Source organism: Chrysochloris asiatica, unplaced genomic scaffold (genome assembly GCF_000296735.1).
Source record: "Chrysochloris asiatica unplaced genomic scaffold, ChrAsi1.0 scaffold00236, whole genome shotgun sequence".
Taxonomy (NCBI): domain Eukaryota; kingdom Metazoa; phylum Chordata; class Mammalia; order Afrosoricida; family Chrysochloridae; genus Chrysochloris; species Chrysochloris asiatica.
In genome coordinates, this window is record NW_006408754.1 from 1,491,828 (window position 1) to 1,502,073 (window position 10,246).

A 10,246-nucleotide genomic window follows, 5' to 3' on the forward strand; every position below is an offset into this window, starting at 1 on the left:
TCACTTTAAGTTGTGCCCCATCAGCAAATGAAGGTCCTAAAGGTTTTACTCCATTTGTGTCATCACTGTCAACTCTACTTTGAGAGACAGCTCTTCCCCAGTTGTATTTTTGAGTGTCTTCCAACCTGAGGGACTCATCTTCTGACACTATTTGACAATATTCTGGTGCTCTTTGTGATGTTTCAATATACAATATTCTGGTGTTGACAGTGTTCCAGTGCTATTCATAATATTTTCAATGACTAAATATTCAAAAGTAGTCCATCTCTGTGTCTTCCTAGTCAGTGTTCACATGGAAGTTCAGATAAAACCTGTCCACCATGGGCCACCCTACTGGTATTTAAAATACCAGTGGCATAACTTCCAGAATCACAGCAACATGTAAACCACCACAGTACAACAAACTGACAGGCTACATTTGTGGTGTTTTGTTACAGCAGTCTTAGAAAAAAAAAGAAGTTGGTTTTCTGACACTTATAACTGGAAGCCACCTAATCCTATGAACAATTAGAAAATCAGCAATAGGAAAATCAGTCCCCTGACCATAGCTCCATGTTCTCTGAAAAATGTAGATCTTCAGAAATGAAATTAAAATTCTTATTCAATTGAAAATAAAAATTCTCATTAAATTGAAAATGCTCATTTGTATTAGGCACATTTCAAGAGTTCAAAATCTACATGTATCTAGTGACCACTTTATGTGACAGTAGAGATATAGAACATTCCCATCATTACATTAAGATCTATTGTACAGCTCTGGTTTAAATAAAGTTGCATTCAAATGTTAAAATAGCTAGAATTGTTTTTTTTTAACCTTTTATTGTGAATTGGGGGAAAGTTTACAGCCAAAATCGTAAGCTTTACAGTCAACAAATTATACATCCCCTGCCTGCACCTCCCAGTGACTTCCCTCTTACATCTTATTTTTCACAAATGAACAAAGCAAAAATATCTGATGTACTCTCACAAAAGAAAAAAAAATATATTCATTTAAATGTCCAAAGGGCACATTCTGCAAAGTAGCCTCCTGCTCGAAGGCACACTGCCTTTCAATGGGCCTACAGATTGCAAAGGCTCTGTCTTTCCATGCCATTTCCCCTGCCACTGTCTCTGCTGTCTCCACTTTTCTGGGTAGGATCTCACACTCCACTCATATTCTTTCTTCTTGATGATCTTGGGATCCTCTGTTCCTGAAATGAAAGGTTAACTACTTCCCCCTTTTAGTTTCATATCTTCTACAATTACAGAGGTGACAATCACAATTAATCTTGCTAACAATTACTCACAATTGAATCACAAAATCCTATCACCGTCATCCCCCATCCCCTTTCACCAGACCCATCTGAAAAAGAGGAAAACTATTCAGTAGGAATTCTGCATTACACAATTCATTCTGAAATTAAGCACACTCATGAAAACTTGTAAGCCATTTCATGCCTTTGTAGCCCCTTATTTTTGATAGTCAATGTCTAAGTTGCCAGTCCCTATCAACCCAGTGTACTGAAGAGATAAGCTTGATCTTTAATATAAATAATCCTTCCATTCCCATTTGAATTTTGAGTCACAATATTCATAAGCAAAAGTCTAGTTTGTCAAATTGTAGCAATTTGTATTTGTTCACAGTATCAAACATCTTTATCTTCCTCGGGTCAAGTTCTGGTCAACTAGCCATCCAAGTTTGGTCACATGAGTATTAGTTGCAAGTTTGGGAATTTGTTCAGGACTCCCTGCACTTCAGACTAGCTAACTGCTTCTCTCTCAGCCCTAGCCTTCAAGGAATAAGTCACTGATCATGGATTCAGGAGTTCACACACCATCTTAAACTTCAGACCAGTCAGACCTTCTTCTTCTCTCTCGCTCTCATCTCAAGGTCAAGTAATGTCGGTGGAACATGATCAAACTCAGCCCATGTCTTCATTGCTGCATTTCTTCCACTTCCACTCACAAGTAAACTCAGGTGGTCACCAGTGAGCATACTAGACTGCTTAAAGTTTACCTAGAAGAGGGTTTTCCCTGATGGATTGACTGTCTTGCCTTATGCCTCCAAATCATACAGCTTGCTTGAAATTAAAGCAGCCAAACTGTCCACTTTTTTCTGTAGGTCTTTCTTTCAAGAAGAATTCTCTGTTCTCCCAGCAGTTTTGCATTTATCTATATGTCTTTTCAAGTAGAAATATCCCAACTCAGAAGGTTCTGGATGGGGCTCAGGATTCCACCTAAGGTCACATACTCTACAATGGCGTAACAAGAAGCCTATTTCCCTGAGCAAATTCTAACTCACCTTTTATAAAATAGCTAGAATTTTACAAAATAAAAAAGCAAGACTTAAGTTCACATACACATAATTAAATAAGAAGCTCCCAACATTCTGGAACAGAATTAGTTTCCACCCTGATAATTCTCACTTTCTTCCAAATATGAGGGTATGTAAAAAAGTATTGCAACAATATCTTAGAAGCTTTTATTAAACAAAAGTATCAAAATGTAATGATATTGTTTCTTCATATATCCTCCAACTAGGTCTATGTTCTTTTGAAAGAGCATCTATCACCCTAACCCTTCCCCAATGAATTCTGCACTCAATTTTTCAATGTTCTTTGAGTTTGGGGAACAGAAAGATGTTTTCAGGAACAAGATAAGGGCTGCAAAGTGGATGGGGTAGGTTTGTCGATGAAGTTCTCTAGGAACAGTCCTTGCTACCCTCAAAGAGTAAGCAAGTATATCTTCATAATGGGAAAAATTCCTTAATGAAACTTTCGTGGCCTTTTCTCACCAATATATTCACTTGTCTTAAAACTACTTCCTAATAAATCCCTGTGATCATCCTGGGTCCTTTAAGATTACCCCTTTGTAATCTCAAATAATTGTGTGGATCATGACAAGCTATGGAAAACATTGCGAAGTATGAAATTTCTGGAACACTTAATTGTGCTCATGAGGAATCTGTACATGGACCAAGAGGCATTTGTTCAACAGAACACTGGAACACTGAATGATTTAAAATTCAGAAAGGTGTGCGGCAGGGTTGTATTCTTTCACCATACTTATTCAACCTGTATGCTGAGCAAATAATCTGAGAAGCTGGGTTCTATGAAGAAAAATGTGGCATGAGGATTGGAGGAAGAATCAGTAACAACCTGCAATATGCAATTGATACAACCTCACTTGCTGAAAGTGAAGAGGACTTAAAATGCTTACTGATGAAGATCAAAAAGCACAGCCTTCAGTATGGATTGCATTTCAAGGTAAACAAAACAAAAATCCTCACTATTTGACCAATAAACAACATTCTTATCAACGGAGAAAAGAGTGAAGTTATCAAGGACTTCATTCTTCTTGGATCAACTATCAACACTTATGGAAGCAGCAGTCAAGGAATCAAACAACATATTGCATTAGGCAAATCTGCTACACAAGACCTTTTTAAAGTGTTGAAGAGCAAAGATGTCAGCTTGAGGACTAAGGTGAACCTGACCAAAGCCGTGATATTTTCAATAACCTCATATGCATATGAAAGCTGGACAGTGAATAAGGAAGACCATAGAAGAATTGATGCTTTTGAGTTATGGTGTTGGAAGAGAATATTGGAAGCTCCATGGGTTATCAAAAGAACCAACAGATCTGTATTGGAAGAAGTGCAGCCAGAGTGCTCCTTGGAGGCCGGGATGGCCAGACTTTGTCTCTCATACTTCGGACATATTGTCAGGAGGGACCAGTCGCTGGAGAAGGAGATTATGTTTGGTAAGGTGGAGGGTCAGAGAAAAGAAGAACACCTCCAGCGAGATGGACTGGCAAAGTAGCTGCAACAAAGGGCTCAAGGGTGGCAACAGTTGTAGTTTGGCCCAGGACCGGGCAGTGTTTCGTTCTGTTGTGCATAGGATCACTATAAGTTGGTACCTACTCAATGGCACCTAACAACAATAACAATCTCAAACAACAGGTACTATAACCTTCTGAGCTGACCTCACTGACTTAAATAAACTGGCCCAGCAGATACCCCCAGAAGCCACTATTTTGATTGAACTTTTTTGGGGATGTCACCCAAGAAAGCAAAGAAAACTGAATTACTGATGAAAGCATTTGTCTGCAGCCATCATTCATTGAAGAGACATGCTTAAACGCCTTTTGGTTGGAAAAAATCCATGGATGTATAAATTGGAACCCTAGAAGCAAAACTTTTTTACTTAACACTCATATAAAATATTAGAAAAAAATGTGGATTATTGTTTGTAATTAAATGCATATAGGTCTAAGAATCATGGGGAAACCCTAGAACAATTTGATATTAACGGCCATTTACTGCTGTCCCACTCATCAAAGTACAATAATATCTTATCAAGTGTTGTTGTTATTGTTAAGTGCCATCAAGTCGGTTCTGATCAAGGTGGGCTTGAACTGCTGACTTTGTAGATTGCAGTCTGGTGCTGATGTTACTGTGTCACACCAGGAGTTCATGAATTGCTAGATATATGAGGTTAAGTTTTTAAAAAGTATAGCTTACAAAATCATAGAAACCTAATTCTGACATTTATGAACTTTGCACATTCCTCTTCAGGCACTGGTTTAAAACCTAGCAACTAGTTGACAATTTACTGGTAGAACTGGCTATGTGCTTGTATTTAGTAACACATCTGACATACCACAAAAGAATGCCAAACTTGCACTTGATTTCTAAATGCCCATGAAAGCATTTTTACTCAAAGTAGCAAGTCTCTGGTATAAGTTATTTCTTGAACTCTGCGCTTTATAGAGCTATCTAATAGAGATTGAGTCATCAATTAGATAAAATCTGCATTTTCCTAAATGAAAAAAAAGCTGACTGAGGTTTATTTAGCTAAAAATCTCTTTTTATGTCAAAATATGAGACATAAACAGGGAAAGCACTGTTGCATGATAACTAATTATAAAACTTTATGATAAAATTAGAGATTGATTTCAAATCTCACCACTACCTGGGAAAAAAGGAAACAAAGAATGAAGTTGTTGCTATTAAGTGCTGTCAAGTCAGTTCCAACTCACAGACACATAGTATAGAGTTTTCGAGGAGCGGCAGGTGGGTTTGAACTGTTGGCCTTGCAGTTCAAATCGACTTTGCAGTCCAGTGATTATCTTACAGCATCACACAAATATGCATACATATCCATAGAAGTATTAAAGAATAATATCAAGGACTTGATGGTTGTATTTATGCAAAGTAAAAAAAGATGAGACTATGAATACATTTGGAAATACTTTCTGTTATGGATTCATTTGTGTTCCTCAAAAAGATCATTTGAAGTCATACACCTCTTGATGTTGTTAAATACCTTCCAGTCAGTTCTGACTCATAGCATTCTAATATAGGGTTTCCAAGGAATAAAAGGTTAGTTTGAACCACCAACCTTGTGGTTTAAAGTCCAGTGTTTATCCTACAATGCCACCACAGGGCTGCACCAGGATCTGTTGCTGATGTTGTTGGGTGTCATCGAATCAGTTCATAATGTAATGAGTCCTGTTGTTGTTGTTGTTGTTGTTAAATGTCTTGGAGTTGGTTCCAACTCATAGAGACCCTATGCACAACAGAATAAAACACTGTCCAGACTTAAGACATCCTCACAATTGATGTTAAGGTTGAAATTATTGCTGCTGACACTGTGCCAATCCATCTCATTAGGGGTCTTCCTCTTTTTTACTGATCCTTCACTTTACCAAGCATGATGTCTTTCTTCAAGGACCACTCACTCTTGACAACATGTCCTAGGTATTAAAGACTAAGTCTCACCATACTTGCTTCTAAGGAGTATTCTGGTCGTAGTTCTTTCAGTACATATTTGTTTGTTCTTCTGGAAGTCCATGGTACTTCCAGTATTCTTTTCCAACACCATAGCTCAAATGCATCAATTCTTGTACTGACTTCCTTGTTCATGCTTATGAAGCCATTGAAAATACCTTAGTCCTCAAACTGTCTTTGCTTTGAGCACTTTAAAGAGGTCTTATAAAGCAGATTTGCCTAATACAATAAGTCATTTGATTTCTTCACTGCTGCTTGCATGAGTGTTAATGGTGGAGTTAAGCAAAATGAAATCTTTGACAACTTCAATCTTTTCTCCATTTATCATGATGGTATTTATTCATCCAATTGTAAGGATTCTTGTTTTCTTTGCATTGAGGTGCAGTCCACACTGAAGGCTGTGGTCTTTGATCTTCATCAGTATTTTAAATCTTCTTCACTTTCAGGAAGCAAGGTTGTATCATCTGCATATCACAGGTTGTAAACGAGTCTTCATCCAATCCTGATGTCACACTATACTTATAATCCAGTTTCTCAGATTATGTGCTCAGCATATAGATTGAATAAAGAATGTGAAAGAATGCATCCCTGACACACATTTTTCCTGATTTTAATACTGAATGTTCTGTTTAAACGCTTGTTCTATTCAAACAACTGCCTCTTGGTCTATGTACAGGTTTCTCATGAGCATAATCAAAGAGCTATGGAATACCCGTTCTTCGCAATGTTATCCATAGCTTATCATGAACCACATAGTTGAAAACCTTTGCAAAATCAATAAAACACAAATAAACGTCTAACTGATATTCTCTTCTTTCAGCCAAAATTCATCTGATGTCACTAATTGCATCCCTAGTTTCCAATCCTCTTCTGAGTTATTAGACTTGAGTTTCTGGCAGGTCCCTGTCAATGTACTGTTGCAGATATTTTTTAATCATCTTCAGTAAATTTTTACTTGCATATGATATCAGTGATATTTTTAGATGATTTTCACATTCCATTGGGTCACCTCTCTTTGGAATAGTCATATATGTGGATCTCTTTCAATTGGTTGGCCAGTTTGCTGTCTACCAAATTTCTTGGAATAGATGAGTGAGCACCTTCAGTGCTTCATCAGTTCCTTGAAAGATTAGTTTGTGTTCCCTCAATTCCCAGAGGCTTGTTTTACAGCAATACCTTCAATGCAGCTTGGTCTTCTTGTTTCAGTACCATCAGTTCTGTTCAGTTTTAAAGCCTTTGCAAAGTCATTAAAGTACAAGTAAACATCTTTCTGAATTCACTGCCTTTGACCAAGATCCATCTGGTGTCAGCAATGATATTCCTAGTTCCATGTCCACTTCTGAATCCAGATTGAATTTCTGGCAGTGTTATAGCCAATTTTAAATTATTTTCAGACGAATTTTACTTGCATTTGATATTAATGGTATTGTGTGATGATTTACACATTGTTGGGTCACCTCTCTTTTGAATGGGCATAAGTATGGATTCCTTCCACTTGGTTGGGCAGTGAGCTGTCTACCAAATTACTTGGAATAGATGATGGAGTACCTCCAATACTTCAACAATTTCTTGAAAGAATTCTATTTGCATTTGGTCAATTGCTGGGGTCTTGTTTTTTCATCAATGCCTTCAGTGCACCTTGAACTTCTTCCTTCAATACCATCAGCTGTTGATCATATCCTATTTTTTAAAATGGCTGAACGGCTACCATTTCTTTTTGGTACAATGACTTGTATATACCTTTCATCTTCTTTTGATGCTTTCTCCATCGTTCAATATTTTCCCCAGAGAATCCTTCATTACTGCAAACTGAGGCTTGAATTTTTTCTTTAGTTCTTCCAGTTTGAGAAATGCTGAGCATGTTCTTCCCTTTTGGTTTTCTAACTCCAGGCCTTTTCACATTCCATTCTAATACTTTGTCTTCTTGAGCTGTCCTTTGATGTTTTCTATCCAACTCTTGTTTACTCATTTCTTCCATAAGCTTTAGCATCACCACGCTAGAAAGCAAAACTCAGAGTCTTGTCAAACATCCATTTTAGTCTTTTCCTCTTTCCTATCTTTTTAATGACCTTTTGCTATCTTCCTATATGATGTTATTGACATCATCCTACAGCTTTTCTGGTCTTTGGTCATTAATGTATTAAATCTGTACTTGAGTTTGTCTTTAAATTCAGATGTGATCTCCAGAATAATTTCTATTATCAAGGCCATACTTTTCAACTACTGACCCTTCCTCTTTGTTCCCAACCTTCACATTCTGATCATTAGTAATTTGCAGTAGCCCCTTTGGAAACACAAATGCAGAAGGATATTCATGTTGTTATTTAAGTGCCATCGAGTCAGTTCTGACTCACAGCGATCCTGTATGGGGTTTCCGAGGAGCAGCTGGTGTGTTTGAATTGCTGACCTTGTGGTTCTCAGTCCGTGCTGATTCTACAGCACCACACCAGAAGTCCAGGATATCCACAGGCATTAGCAAACTCTGGAGTATTTAATATTGTGTTGTGGTTGTTGTTAAGTGTCATTGAGTCAGTTCTGAGAAGCAGCTCATGAGTTTGAACCCCTGATCTTACAGTTAGCAGCCCAGCACTTGTCCTGCATGCCACACCAGGATTTTGTCTGAAAATGAAAAATCCTCACTTTGCGAAGGGATCACCAAGTAAATGCATGCTCTTAAGAAGACATAAGAAATCATTCATATTTTCAAATAGGGAATATAATGGTTAATTTAATAGAGGTTTTTCATGCTGTACTAATTTGATAATAGAAGTCACATTTGATTAGCCTGGTTAAGTGCCCATTGTCAAGAGTGGCTTAGATAGAGAGAAATGTCCTCTCCTAATGCCAAAATGTCACTTAGATTGATTTAGAATTTCATTCATGTGTAAGGTTCTCGCTTCATGATATAAAATGACTGTTTTACAAAGACCTTCGTAAAATACTTCAAATGTTGGAAGGGAACCCCAAATACAGTTATTAGTGGGGAGAGGTAATTTAAGCAACTTCTTTTCTAAAAATTTGACTCTGCATTTCTATAAAGAGCAGGAACTTTCCCCTGAAACCTGCTGTTAAAAGAGGAAAGCTGATACTTCCCCAGTAATGGAGTCAGTTCCACTCATAGGGAACCTATATAGGGTTTCCGAGGAGCGGCCAGAGGATTCAAACAGTCAACCTTGGAGTTAGCAGTCCAGTTCTTATCCTACAGCACCACATCAGAACTCCAATAGCTCTACTGCTGTTGTTGTTATTAAGTGTTGTCAAGTTTATTCCAACTCATAGAGACCCTGTATAGGGTTTCCAAGGAGTGGCTGGTGGGTTCAAACTACTGACCTTGGGGTTAGCAGTTTAGTGCTTATCCTTCAGCGCCACACCAGGACTCCAACAGCTCTATTGTTATTGCTGTTGTTAAGTGCTATTGAGTCTGTTCTGACTCATAGAGACCCATTTAAGGTTTCTGAGTTGGTGGATTTGAACCATCACCTCGGTGGTTTGAAGTCCAATACTTACCCTATAGCATCACACCAGGAGTCCAACAGTTAATAATATTAGATAGATATTATTAGCCCAATTTCCAGATGAAAATATTGAGATCCGGAGAGTTTCAAATGTATGGCAAAATATGTACAAATTAAATTCAACATCATATTAAAAGGATTATAACCAAGTAGAATTTACTCCAAGAATGCAAGGTTAAAATATTAGACAATCTATTACCAAATCAATACTAAAAGAACAAGCTCATTTTTTTATTTGGACTCGAAACAATTCTATTCCAAACAATTCTGACTAATAGCAATCTTTATGGGACAGAGGAGGACTACTCCACCAGGGTTTTCAAGGTTGCAATCAATAGTCTTGGCATAGTGCTGTAAGATAAGCACTGGACCACAAGGTCGGCAGTTCTGATCCATCAGCTGCTCCTCGGAAACCCTATACAGGGTCACTATGGGTCAGAAACAACTCAATGACACTTAACAATAGTATTCAAACATAAAGAGATATACAGTTCTGATGGGTGTTACAACATGAGCAAAACTTGAAAATATCATGCTGGATAGATGAGACACAAAAGATAGATATTATATGATCCCACCTGTATGAGTATCTAGGATAATGCTAGGTTTGGTTAGTTTGTCATTCTGCTGGGTTTAAAAGACGCTGTCTCAGAAACTGAGACAGACAATTTCAGAATTATCAAGAACTAATAACTGCTAGCAGAGCACATCCTCTTAACCTGGAGATCCCTGTGGAGAGAGGTGATGGCTGAGGTGGCAGCAGGGGCAAAAGCATGGAGAGACAGAGCAGTGGGCTATGCCATCCTGGGAAGGAGTAAAGTTGAGTGCCTTTGAGCAGGTAACTGACTTGCAAAATTGGGAGCCTTTTGGGCATTCCTCAGCAGAAAAAAAAGAGCTTGTAACACTTGCCAGCTCAGGACAGAGACAAAGAAGCCACATAGCAGAGAGGGAAAGGAACAGA